The sequence below is a fragment of the Macaca fascicularis genome, chromosome 7, assembly GCF_037993035.2.
Source record: "Macaca fascicularis isolate 582-1 chromosome 7, T2T-MFA8v1.1".
Lineage (NCBI taxonomy): Eukaryota > Metazoa > Chordata > Mammalia > Primates > Cercopithecidae > Macaca > Macaca fascicularis.
Genome location: NC_088381.1, coordinates 103,051,432 through 103,065,674, shown reverse-complemented (window position 1 = coordinate 103,065,674; position 14,243 = coordinate 103,051,432). Strand labels below are relative to the sequence as shown.

Here is a 14,243-nt window from a genome sequence, read left to right as displayed (position 1 = left end):
CACCATGTCAGATAGAACCAAAGTGTGGCCTGCAACCCGGGGAGTCATTTTGATGATGCCAGAGGAGGCAGGAGTGAGATTTCAGTTGGTTCCCTAAATCCTATATAAGGATGCAGTTTGTTTTGCCCAGAGAGACTCTGTCCTACAAGTATAGCTCTATTATGTCTGAGCAAACAATCAGTTCTGCTCTTCATTTGAGATACTGAGTGTTGTGGCCTCTTCAAAATCCCACCTCCCAGAAGCTTCACTGCGAAGGGAGAAAGGTTTGTGTGTGTGTGTGTGTATGTTTTCTTTTTTTTTTTTTTGCCTCATTCCGTCACCCAGGCTGGAGGACTGCAGTGGCATGAATCACGCTAACTGCAGCCTCAACCTCCTGGGCTCAAGTGATTCTCTCACCTCTGCCTCCTGAATAGCTGGGACTATAGGTGCACACCACCATACCTGGCTAATTTTTGTATTATTTGTAGAGATGGGGTTTCACCACGTTGCCCAGGCTGGTCTGGAACTCCTGACCTCAAGCAATCTGTCTGACTTGGCCTCCCAAAGTACTGGGATTACAGGTGTAAGCCACTGCACCCAACCAGCAGAAAGTTTCTCAATTTTTTTAAGGATGCAAGAGACTTAAGAATATTCATATTTTGATCAGAAAAAGCAAGTAGCAAGGTAGAGGCTGAAGATATGGGCACAGAAAAGAAAACAAGGTTCCTAAGAAAGCCGGGGACAGAATCTAGAGAACAGGTGGACAGAACACCTCTTGCAACTGAGATGGAAGGATAAGGGTAGGTCGAAAAACAGGAAAGTCTGATTGTGTGGTTTGTGTGTAGGTGTGTGTATGTGGTGTATATGTAGAGATGTGAAGTCATTCATTCTGATATTTTCTATTTTCTATGTGCAACAGGAGGTAAGTCATTGGCAGAGGGATGCTGCAGGGGGTGGAGTAGGAGGCTTGAGGGCAACAGTGCAGATGAGATATAGGCTGGTGTGGGGACTAGGAGCAGGAGCTGACTGCAGACACATAGAGAGAGCTGGACAGGGTAAAGCCCAGTCATGGTTGGAGACCAGCCACACCTACAGGCAGCAGCAGTTCACCCAGTGGGGAGATTTACAGGGCTCAGCATCCAGCCTGCACCATGAAAGAAGACAGCCAGAGAGGATAATGACTACCTTCTTTTTAATTTGTTTTTTTTTGTTGTTGTTGTTTTTGAGACAGGGTTTCACTCTGTCACCCAGGCTGGAGTGCAGCAGTGGCACAAACATGGCTCACTGCAGCCTTGATGTCCTGGGCCCAAGCCATCCTCCTGCTTCAGCATCCTGAGTAGCTGGTACCACAGGCCTGTGCCGCTACACCCAGCTAATTTTTTTCTTCTTTAGAGATGGGGTCTCACCATGTTGCCCAAGCTAGACTCGAATTCCTGGGTTTAAGCAATCCTCCCACCTCGGCCTCCCAAAATGTTGGGATTACAGGCGTGAGATAACATGCCTGGCCATGATTGACTTCTGGTTTCATGTTAATATTTGGCCAAAATGCACTTTCTGGTAGAAACATAATTGAAATGTCAGTCATCTAATATCATTCTTCCTATTTATTTACTATTAGTAATTGGAACTACTATTCCAAATTTATATTTGTATCAGTATAGGATCCGAGATTTTGTGTTCTGGTCCAAGGTAGGAATTCCTCAGGTACCCTCCTGCCTGCACCTGTGCCTCCCCTACCCCTCCACTATCCTTACAGTGTTATTAAAATTTATCAAGTTATCATTAACAAAAATATTAAACATTATTTACATACAATTTTTTTGCATGTAAAGATGAAATTATCTTTGATAGTTTACTATTATTTCTCATAGCAATTTATGAGGGCAGTCGGCAGTATTTTCTCGTTTAGAGAATAAAGAAGCTAAAGGAAAAAGAAATTAGGGACTTAGTCAAGGAGTTCCTACGTGGTAATATAAAGAAAGGATTTTGTTTTTGCAATTGCGAATTGTGCTGCTATAAACTTGCGTCTTTTTCGTATAATGACTTCCATGCCTACCAATCAACGAGTGGATTAAAAAACTGTGGTATAGGCCAAGCGCGGTGGCTCATGCCTGTAATCCCAGCACTTTGGGAGGCCGAGGTGGGAGGATCATGAGGTCAGGAGATCGAGACCATCCTGGCTAACATGGTGAAACCCCGTCTCTACTAAAAATACAAAAAATTAGCTGGGCGTGGTGGCGGGCGCCTGTAGTCCCAGCTACTTGGGAACTGAGGCAGGAGAATAACATGAACCCGGGAGGCAGAGCTTACAGTGAGCCGAGATCATGCCACTGCACTCCAGCCTGGGCGACAGAGGGAGACTCCGTCTCAAAAAAGAAAAAAACAAAAACAACTGTGGTATATGTATATGATGGAATATTACTCAGCCATAAAAAGGAATGAATTAATGGCATTTGCAGCAACCTGGATGAAATTGGAGACTATTATTCTGAGTGAAGTAACTCAGGAATGGAAAACCAATCATCAAATATTCTCACTCATAAGTGGGAGCTAAGCTATGAAAATGCAAAGGCAAAAGAATGACCAAATGGATTTTGGGGACTCAGAGGGAAAGAGTGGGAAGGGGGTGAGGGATAAAAGGCTACAAATTGTGTGCAGTGTATACTGCTTGGGTGATGGGTGCACCAAAATCTCACAAATCACCACTACAGAACTTAATCATGAACCAAACACCACCTTTTCCCCAATAACCTACGGCAATAAAAAAAAAATTTTTAAAAAAGAGAAAATAAAATGGAGATTGGTCATCTCCAAAAAAAAAAAAAAAAAAAAAACAGGATCTCAAAACCCCCTGGCTCTCAAGGCAAGTTCTTTCTGGCAATATCTCCCTCTTTTAATGACTTTAGGAAACAAGTAGGGGCCTATTTGATAAGGTGATTCAGGGAGGCCATGTGTCAGTGCTTAAGTACATTTCCTTCCTCAATCTACCTCTCTACCTTCTGTTCAACTTCCCTCCCTTTAATGAATCAGTCGCGGGATGGTGAGAAGAAGCTCCACTTTATCTGAGCCTTAGTTAGGAGCAGACCTCAGTTCTATTCAGCTAGTCTGGCACTCCTTGGATAATGCATCCGTGTCATTTCCTGGCAGCTTCTGATGTTATTATTCTATGTGTAAAATGAATCAATATAAATAGCTCTTCAGGAACCAGAAGTTCACGGATCCCTAAACTCAGGAATAATTTCCTCTAAAGGACCTGATGTAGAAGGGGAGTCTGATTAAAGTAGAAACTGTTCTCCCTGAAAATGGTCAGCAGTTGTTCTAAGTCCAAACTGGGAGTACGTAGGGTGTTTGAGGAGCAAAGCACCACGCATTTGAGGGGTGTAAGATATCTTCTTCTTTTTTTTCTTTTTTTTGAGACTGAGTCTCATTCTGTCACCCAGGCTGGTGTGCAGTGACACAATCTTGGCTCACTAGGTTCAGGTGATTCTCCTGCCTCAGCCTCCCAAGTAGCTGGGACCACAGGCATGCGCCACCATGCCCGGCTATTTTTTGTATTTTTGATAGAGACAGGGTTTCACCATGTTGTCCAGGCTGTTCTCGAACTCCTGGCCTCAAGTGATCTGCCCACCTGGGCCTCCCAAAGTGCTGGGATTACAGGCGTGAGCCACTGTGCCCGGCCCCTTTTCTCAGATAAAACCATGTGAGTGTACATACCAGGAACGATGTAAAGTGATTTAGTCTTTGACCTGCCTCCTCTTTACACATTCACATAGCTACAGTTCAGAACCTGAACTATGAAAGGAGAGCAAATTCATTTTAAATATATGATATTTAAGACAGTATCTTTAGTTATTTATAAGCTGAGATATTTAAAATTCCATTAAAAATGGAAGTTCTTAAAATAACCACAGGTAACCCACATAATGTACTAATACAAAGGATTTCTAATACCAGTTCTACAATTGTTTGGGAAACAAAAGCCAGGAAATATACTATCACACTGGTCTTTAAGAACCACAACAACAAAAAAGCCAGGAAATAATTCATCTTCATTTTTTTTTTTTTGATCCTGCTCTGTTATCCAGGCTGCAGTGCAGTGGCATGATCATGGTTCATTATGGTCTCAATCTCCCAGGCTCCAGCGATCCTCCCACCTCAGCCTCCTGAGTAGGTGGGACTGCAGGTGTATGCTATTGTAGCCGGCTAGTTTTTTTTTTTTAAATTTTTTGTAGAGATAGGGTCTCATGATGTTGCCCAGGCTGGTCTTGAATTCCTGGGTTCAAGCAATCCTCCTGCCTCTGTTTCCCAAAGTGCTGAGATTATAGGTAGGAGTCACCATGCCCAGCCCATCTTCACTTTTTATGTGATTACCTCACTAAAGAACCTCATGGTAACTTGGGGCTTGAACTGGAATTAATTGTCCTGGGTGGAAATTTTCCTACTTGAGTCTGGCTGGATTTGAGGATATAATGGGGTTAAGTCAAAAGCAGACAAGAGAAAGCAAGAAAAGTAAATATTCTTTCATGTGCATTTATTAATTTTGATAATTATTTCCCACAAACTGAGAGAACGCAAGACCACTTTAGGGACGAAGACAATGATTGATGAACTCTCCTGAGGCAGTGTTCTAGAACTTAGGAGATCACAAACATTAATGCCTGTAATTGATGCATTGTGTTCGCCACAAAATTTACAGTGGAAAAAAACAGGGAACTCATAACTTACACTAGTCCAGTGGAGCTTTCTACTTGTTTTTATGTTATTACTCTCTGCAGGTTAGCTAATATGCAGTTTAAGTCCCTTCTTTGTCTTCGTTCCTCTTGTTTTTTTCTTGAGCTAAGTTTTGGGATGAGAATCCCTGTCCCAGACATAGAGTGTCTCTGTATTTCTCAAGTGACTGCTATATTCAACATTTTTCTGTGTACCTCTGAAAATGCCACCAAGGGGGAGAGCTCAGGAAACCTAACAAAGCTGTGGCTTGAGGCTTCTAGTTTCAAATATTCTTGTCATATTTTCACTAGCAGCCTGCTCCATTGGTGCTGCCTTGGCCTCAGTTCTACCTTTGACAGCTGTTGCTGCTTGCAGAGAGATAAAGAGATCATGATTTATTTAAAGGAAGCTTAATCATATTGTCTTGCTGGAACTACTTAAATGCTATATACCATACAACAGACAGATTAGCACTTGATGAAAATGAGAGAAATGGAAGATAAGAAAAAGAAACTTTCACCGGGCGGTATGTAAGCTGCAAGCTTTGTAAGTCTGGTGGTGTATCCAGAGGAGAAAGGCTGAGGCTGACTGAGCAGGAGTCCTACTTCTACCTCTTCGTACACAGATCTAAAAGTATTCAATGACTGACTCACTATGTAAAGCACTTTGAATCTCTTGGGGGAAAAAATGGATATATGGATATATACAAAATACTATTACTTCATTATAATGTCATAAATGATCCCACTGGTTTACATCAGACCCACCATGTCCTATATCCTGCTTTCGTCAGTCTTTGGTATTTTAGGGAGATTTCAATTATCTCATCTTGTCCTTAGTTAATGAAACAGTTCTACGGAGGAAGAGAAATCCCTTCCTGCTTTGGGAACATCCTGTCAAGTGTGGGATGTTTCCTGCTCACCACTATCTTCTCTGATGCCATTAGCACCCACACAGTCATCCAGTCTTTTAGAAAACTATTAAATTGTTGGCCTAGATGGATTTCCCCAGTTAGCCAAGAGTCAAAGCTGTCTAGAAGACAGATTTGCCACCTGACTCATAGTGTGACTTTTCTCCAAACATTTATATGCATTTGGTCCTTTTATTTTCTCTGTAAGATATCTGTGTTTCCTCCTTATCCTGTGAGGCAAGAAAGGATAGGTATTCTGAAGACTGCAAACTAATTTCAGGAAGATTAAACTAACTTATTTTGATGCATTTAAATTTCCACTCTCAAAAGGTTTATTAAAAATTCCCCCTAGGGTTCTAGGTCCAGTCCATATAGGGAATAATTTGCTCACTCTGGGAAAGTATATGAATACTGTCAGGATAAAAGGGCTCCATTTCATGACTAGAAGAGAAAGAGTAAGATGAGTGGGGAGCTCAGAAGCTTGAAAATTTGTGTAGCCTGGACAAGGCTGCACTAATTCACACAGCTTTTGTTTTGCTACAAAGCCACACACAATTGTACGCTATGGTTATTGATTCCGTTTTCTGGTAAAGTACTGTCTGTTCGAAATATACAAAATACCTGGCTATATAAAAAGACACCTTATAATGGATGACTGGATGCAGAAAAAATAATAAGAGGGAGGAAGGAAGGGAGGGAGGGACACCTTAGACATCTCCAGTTCATGTTTTAAGCACTCTATGAAGCTCTGCAGTGGAAGGACTTATACATAAATAAAACTGGATAGACACATAATAGAGACCTTTCCAACTTGTATTACTTAATAGTTCAATAATCATAATTAAGAGCACAAGCTTTGGCATCAGGCTGGGTTCAGATTCTAATTCTACTATGTACCAACTGTGTGACCTTGGAGAAGTTACATTTCCTCTCTGAGCCTGTTTTATCATTGGTAAACTAGAAATAATAATTGGGTTATTATGAGGGTTACTTTAGATAACGTATGTAGACACAAAGCACATGGGAAAATAATAAATGTTAGCTATTACTACACAATAGGGACTGGATTAGGGAATTTAGAGCTCCCAATCCTTACTATTTCTCCCCACCCCCAAAACAAAGAGCAAAAAAGAAAAGAAAAGGAAAGAATAAAACAAAAGACAGAGAAAAAAAGAGTTTCTTTTGGCATTATCACAGATTTGGGTGGTTTTTGTGATAATCTCTGTCAACACTTGGTAAGAGTAGAACATAAACTTTCAGGTTAAGGCAAACTGAACACAAGCATCTCATCTTAATCCCACTTGAAATTCCATTAAAACTATAATATAGGCCAGGCGCGGTGGCTCAAGCTTGTAATCCCAGCACTTTGGGAGGCTGAGGCGGGCGGATCATGAAGTCAGGAGATGGCGACCATCCTGGCTAACTCGGTGAAACCCCATCTCTACTAAAAATACAAAAAAAAAAAAAGAAATTAGCCGGGCGTAGTGGCGGGCGCCTGTAGTCCCAGCTACTCCAGAGGCTGAGGCGGGAGAATGGCATGAAGCGGAGCTTGCAGTGAGCCGAGATCGCGCCACTGCACTCCAGCCAGGGCGACAGAGCAAGGCTCTGTCTCAAAAACAAACAAACAAACAAACAAACAACAACAACAAAAAACTATAATATAGACCTTCTAAAATGACAAATCCACAATGACTTTGGAGAAAATAGCAACAAAATTTTGGAAGCTGGAAAGCAGATAAACAAGTAGTAACTGACTTTACAGACCAACAAAATCAAATCTGAAGAGAGGTAAGCTAAAAACCAACCCAATTTTCAAAAGACTCCAGAACTGGAAGTAAAGGAGTAAGACTTAATGGAAGTGTGTGGCTGAACTAAGGAGAACTGGGGAAAACTGCTGAAGAAGCATTAGATTCCTAGACTCACACACCCTTGCCCCCTCAGTTACATATTGCTTTTGCTGGGGTAGGAGATAGAAGTCTGAAGATTCATTATTTGAGTTTAGAGAGAGAGAACCAGGAAACAGAGGGGAAGGAATCATCAACAAAATAACCAACGAACATTTCCCCAAATAAGAAGATATCAGTTTCTAGAATGAAATAGTTTGTGTGTTCAACTCAATGAATGAAAATAGACCATAAAAGTCACAGCACAGCACTGCAAAATTTTAAAACACTGGAGACAAAAAGAAGACTCCAAAAATCTCCAGAGAGAATAAAGCAGATCATATACAAAGGAGCCAGAATGTCTTCAGACTTCAAGAGTAACACCAGGAGCATAAAACACTGCCTTCAAAATTCTGAAATATTATTATTTCTAATCTGAGATCTATTTTCAGCTATACCATCATGTGTACGAATAATATAAAGACATTTTCAGACATGGAAACTCACAAAAATTTTACCTCCCATGTACCCTTCTTTGAGAAGCTCCTGGAGAATTTTTCACTAAAGAGACTAATCCAAGAAAGAGGAAGACAGGAAATTGGAGTTCCAATACAGGAGAGCGGTAATGGGAATCCCCCAGAGGATGGTGAAGGGAGATCCCAGGATGATTGCTGTGTATCAGATACAGAGGACAATTAATCCAGATTGAAAAGTGACTCAAGAGATAGCCACATTGCATACTGTCATCGCTAAGATCCCCACTGCCATCACTTATTTTATTATTTTTATTTATTTATTTTTTTGAGACAGAGTCTCGCTCTGTCGCCCAGGCTGGAGTGCAGTGGCCAGATCTCAGCTCACTGCAAGCTCCGCCTCCCGGGTTCATGCCATTCTCCTGCCTCAGCCTCCCGAGCAGCTGGGACTACAGGCGCCCGCCACCTCGCCCGGCTATTTTTTTTTTTTTTTTGTATTTTTTTAGTAGAGACGGGGTTTCACTGGGTTAGCCAGGATGGTCTCGATCTCCTGACCTCGTGATCCGCCCGCCTCGGCCTCCCAAAGTGCTGGGATTACAGGCTTGAGCCACCGCGCCTGGCCTTTATTATTTTTTTGAGACAGGGTCTCATTCTCTTGCCTAGGCTGGAGTGCAAGTGGCACAATGAGGGCTCATTGCAACCTAGACCTCCTGGACTCAAGCAATTCTCCTGCCTCAGCCCCCCAAGTAGCTGGGATTACAGGTGTGCACCACAACACCTAGCTAATTTTTTGTATTTTTAGTAGAGATGGGAATCTCATCATGTTGCTAGATTGGTCTTGAACTCCTGGCCTCAAACAGTCCGCCCGCCTCGGCCTCCCAAAGTGCTGGTATTAGAGGTGTGAACCACTGTGCATGGCCACCATCCTTTTAACCGGAGCACAGAATGCCTTAGTGAGCCTGTACTTGGCTTCTTTTAACCACAGTCCAGAGTTTCCTTACTCCTTGACATTCCATGGTGCCTTAATCAGTGAAGATTTGCAGTTTATTGAAAATGTAAGAAAAATTTGCTTTGACCTACTCCTAAAGCTGAGGGAAAGCCATGGTGAGTTTAGAGGCAGAAAAACAGCAGCTTGTTCTGTTTGACCATATTTTCTGTTGCATGTTATTGGGTACCTGGTCCAAACTACAGCTTTGCCAGATGCCCTGACTGTGGTAAACCTTCCGTTTCCTAAGACTTGACCTTGAGCTCTGACTTCCCCAGATGGAGCTCCCAAAGAATAAAGCCAGATCATAAACCAAAGACCTTGCTCAGCTTATCTTCTCAAGGGAGCTTTCTCTGATAGTGACAATCTTGCCCCTTCCTCACACAGCTAGAGTTGAGCTTGCTCCTCAGTTTTTCAATCCTAAACAATGAAAAGCAAGAAAATTATTCACACAGAAGTCAGGATTATGTTACCTGACTCAGGTGGAGAGTTGGAGAAGAAGTTAGTAGGGAAAAGGAGACAAGGTTAGAAGAGGTTCAACAGGACATACAGGGAACTTCTTAACCCAACTGGTGGGTACAAAGGTATTAGTTTTATTATTTACTCTTTAAACTACACATTTACATTTAAACAGTCTTCATACATGATCTATTTTATGCACACACACACAGAGGCTTTGTATTTATTAGAGAACCACATAAATTGCCATTATTCTACCATTTTTGATGTACAAAAATAGCAACCTCATATGTTTAAACCCAGTTGTTCAGGCTCAGTAATGTACTTTGTGCCTTTGAGGCAAATTAAGAGCCTAAGTTTCCCCATGTGCAAAATGGAGTTTAAAAAAAAAAAAGATATCCAAGAAGATAAGTAAACATAAGGGAAAAAAATTTTTTTTAAAGTGAGTTTCTGCATTAAATTATATTTAATGAACTCTCATAATTGAGTAATTCTCATATTATGTATGTAACACCATAATACCTGTCTTCTAAAAAGTTAAAATGTTAGTCTCTAATGGAGGAAATTCTTTGTGTTTCCCAGAGGGAAGATTTGGCAAATATTACATTAACATAACTATAATTCAATATAACATAACAATGAGGATTTATGAAAAGTTTTTAGAAATCCCCAAGCCCTCACATCTCCCTTACTTCTGCTTTTCTTGGCAGAAATGGGACACAGAAAGTGGAAATGGTGGGAAGCAATAACGGGGATTGATGTGAGTAATTAGAATATAAAATGAGACAAGTGTATTCACTATACTTGAATCAAGGCAGAAACATGGATGGTCTGAGTTTGTTCTTGGTAGAAGAGCTGTTTTAAGCTGCTTTTTTTCAGGCATATAGGTTAAAAAGTGATCTAAACCAAAAAGAAGAATCTTCCATTTTTTTCACCTTTAGCTATGAGTTAGTAGGCAATTATGTGTCAAAAGTACTTTAAATATTAATGTGTTTATACACATTACCATTTAATCCTCATAGACACCCTTATGGATTTGGTACCATGATTACCACCCACTCCTACTTCCCTTTTACTTATGGGGAAACTGAGCCACAGCAAGGGTAAGAAACTAGTTCAAAGTTATAGGCCAGTAAGTAGCAGAGCTAGGTTTCAAACCTAGGCAATTCTAACCACAAACCCACATTCTTCATCGGTCACTCTTCTTGTAGCATATAACTCTCAATTTTAACTCCTTTCTTTTTAAAACATTCCCTTATTAAACCTGTCCCTTATTCTTCTTTTTAGACATGGTCTCACTCTTGCCCAGGCTGGAGTGCAGTGGTGCAATCATGGTTCATTGTAGCCTCAATCTCCTGGGCTCAAGCCATCCTCCTGCCTCAGCCTCCCAAGTAACTGGGACCACCGGGGCGCACCACCACACCTGGCCAATTTTTGTATTTTTTTTGTAGAGACGAGAGTAGTGAGACTCTCGTCTCTACAACATAGAGATGTTGCTCATAGGCTGGTGTCAAACTCCTGGGCTCAAGAGATCTGCCTCCCTCTGCCTCCCAAAATGCTGGGATTACAGGTGTGAGCCACCATACTGGGCCCTGTCCTTTACTCTACGGCTAACTGTGACTATGATTATTCCAGTAACATCTTTTGCATCCTTCTTACGTGAACTGTGGGAAATCCTTAGGTACTTTTGTTGGAAACCTAACACTATATTTCTCAGCTGGGGTGTACATGAGCAGTACTTGGCAATACACTGAATGTACTTGAAGCCATAGGATAAACAAGACATAACTTCCTGGAGTGACCGTTACTGCAGGCTCAGTTTTTTGGGAGAAACTCCTTGTAAAAAAAAGAAAAAAAAAAGGAAACAAACACAGATATACCATGATGTCTTTGAATGCAAGATCTGCACTAAATTTTAAGATAAAAGAATGTGTATTTTATCTAATGTGTATTACACTTTGGAGTGTAAATGTCTTACACTCCAAAGACATTTTGCACTTCCCTCAGGGCCATTTGCTCCAGTCTTTGGGGACAGTAGCTCTTTCTCCTCTGCTGGTAAGAGCACTCTGCAAATAATGTCAGGAGTGATCACTTGATTGTAAAATATGTCAGCTAAGCCCAGCACTCTACCCAGGTCAGGAACAAAGTCACAATACCAAACATGGCTCTAATCTGACTACTTAAAACTTCCAAAATATTGCACTTGGAAATATGTGAGATGTATATATATATACAGAGAGAGAGAGAGAGAAAGAGAGAGCTAGATGAAAATGTAAATTTTAGAACAATATATTTAATTATGCCATATTTGTGCAAACTACATATGTATGTATGTGCTGAAAATAGTCTTAAAAGATACATACTACACTGTTATCAGTGGTCTCTTCCGGGGAATAGGACTAGGGAGATGGCTTTCATTTTCTATCATTTGATATGATTTGACTCCACCCCAACAATAAACATGTATACTATCTTTGTAAAGGAAGAAAAACAACACCCAAAGAGTGAAAAACACCAACAGCAGAACATACAGTAACCCCGAAGCCCAAAAATAAATGAGGATCCCTAGAGATCGTCCAAGACAGTAACCCTATGAATGTGTCTAAAGGTTAATCTGAAAGTCATCACAATATATACAGAGCAGGTTCAGCCTGAGTTTATTAAATTCAACACAAATATTTATATGGTATCCACATATGATAGGTGCTACCTGAGGTGCAGGGATATTTAGATCTTCCTATCAATAAGATTCAGTTCTTTTCTTTAAATAATTCTTTCCATAGTAGGAAGATAGACATAAATAAATCACTGTAACGTACATTATTCTAATGCAATACAAATAATACACAAATTTACCAAATGGGTGTACCTTTTCTGCTGCAGGTACTACCTGAAGCACAGGTGGATATAAGAGTAAACAAGACATGGTCCCTGTCCTCAGTGAGTTTAGAGCCCAGTGGGAGTAAATAAACGGTGTCAGTAGAATCAACAGGGTAGGAGAAAAGAGAAGCCTATGAAAAGCTTTGAAAGCTAAAATGTAACTCCCCAGTTTAGAACTTCTTTAATGTTCTAGATTAAAGAATCAGCAAATGCAAAGGCACAAATGAGTGAAATGGTATGGTATGTTGAGGGAATAACAAGAATTTTAGGACCAGTGGAGTGTACAGTGCAGGGTGGGAGAGAGGAGAAGCTGAGGAGAGGTGAGAGTCGAGGCTGGGAGGTAGGCAGGACTCTTGCATAAGGCACACAGGATTTTGGGTTTTGTGATGAGAAGCCTCTGAAGGGTGGTAGTAGCAGGGAAGTGACAGTTTCAGACGTCCATTTCAGAAAGAACATTCTCACTGAGGTTCAGAATGTATCAAGGCCAATTATTAGACTTCAGCAACAGTCAGAGATGAAAAGGGTCTAAGACCAAAATAAACCAGAGCAGACTGTCCAAGAGAAATATAATGTGAGCCACAAATGAGAGCCAAAAGTTTAACTGTAAATTTGAATGCTCAGGTCCCTGATATAAAATTGCCATCCTCGTATACTTTTGTTTTTTTTTGAGACGGAGTCTCCCTCTCTCACCCAGGCTGGAGTGCAGTGGCATGGTCTTGGCTCACTGCAACCTCTGCTTTCCAGGTTCAAGCGATTCTCCTACCTCAGCCTCCTCAGTAGCTGGGATTACAGGCATTTGCCACCATGCCCCACTAATTTTTGTATTTTTAGTAGAGATGGGGTTTCATCATGTTGGCCAGGCTGGTCTCAGACTCCTGACCTCAAGTGATGCTCCCGCCTCAGCCTCCCAAAGTGCTGGGATTACAGGTATGAGCCATTGCGCTCAGCCTTCCCTCCCATATATTTTAAATCATCTCTAGACTACTTATAATAGTTAATATAATGTGAATGCTATGTAAGTAGTTGTTATACTATATTATTTAGGGAATAATGACAAGAAAAAAAAGTCTGTACATGTTTAGTACAGACACAATTTTTTTCAAGTATTTTCGATTTGTGGTTGGTTGAATCCACAGATGAGGGGAACCCACAAATATGGAAGGCTATTTCACACAGCACATCTCAATTTGGTTAGACACATTTCAAGTGCTCAACAGACCCACTGGCTAGTAGCTACCATATTGGATAGTGCAGGACCAGAGGAACTAACTGAGGAGGCAGCATCAGTAGAATTTATTGATTTAGTCAATGTGGAGAAGGAGGAATAAGGAGGTAGAAATCACTGTGATTGCTGGCTTGGGTAACTCAATAGGTGAAGATTTTAAATTTTAAGAACAATCTAATAGCCAGAAAACTGCTATGAACCTCTGATACGTTGTAGAATAAAAAAAATGACGCGATCCAGTGTGATCCTAAATGCTAGTCCAAGGATGTTTACTTGAACTAAATGTTGGTTCTTTTCCAACACCTGTATACAGCATAGGAAAAGTAACACCACTAAAAGAAGATGGGAGGCACCACAGCTGTCCCTGAAATTATTTGCTGTCTCGAAACACAATTGGTTGCCTTGGAAATGGCTGTGACTACCTGCACGTGTGCATACACACGTAGCTATGGATGGGGGTAAACAAACAAAGATCAAGAAAACCCACCAGGGTAAATTTTAAAACCAAAAAAAAAAAAAAAAACATGGTTTAAAAGTTGACCACTACCCAGGAAGCAGGAACCACAGTATTTTTAAAGAAGGCTAAAATAAAAATGTATATATGCAGAATGCAAGGAAACTGGCATAACCTTGGTAGCAGTGACATGATTGATGAATCACCAACTCTAATGCCAATCAGTACAACATTCCTACTAAGCTCTCAAAATCTTTTCTAATTTCTTCTTTTCTTTTTTTTTTT

The 14,243-nt window shown here is 40.8% G+C and overlaps 1 protein-coding gene across 8 annotated transcripts in view; it reads right to left on the bottom strand.

The window, feature by feature from the left end:
- PRORP (protein only RNase P catalytic subunit) overlaps window positions 1–14,243 on the bottom strand; it is a 149,064-nt gene that overhangs the window by 22,396 nt on the left and 112,425 nt on the right. The gene's annotated exons all lie outside the window — the stretch shown is intronic.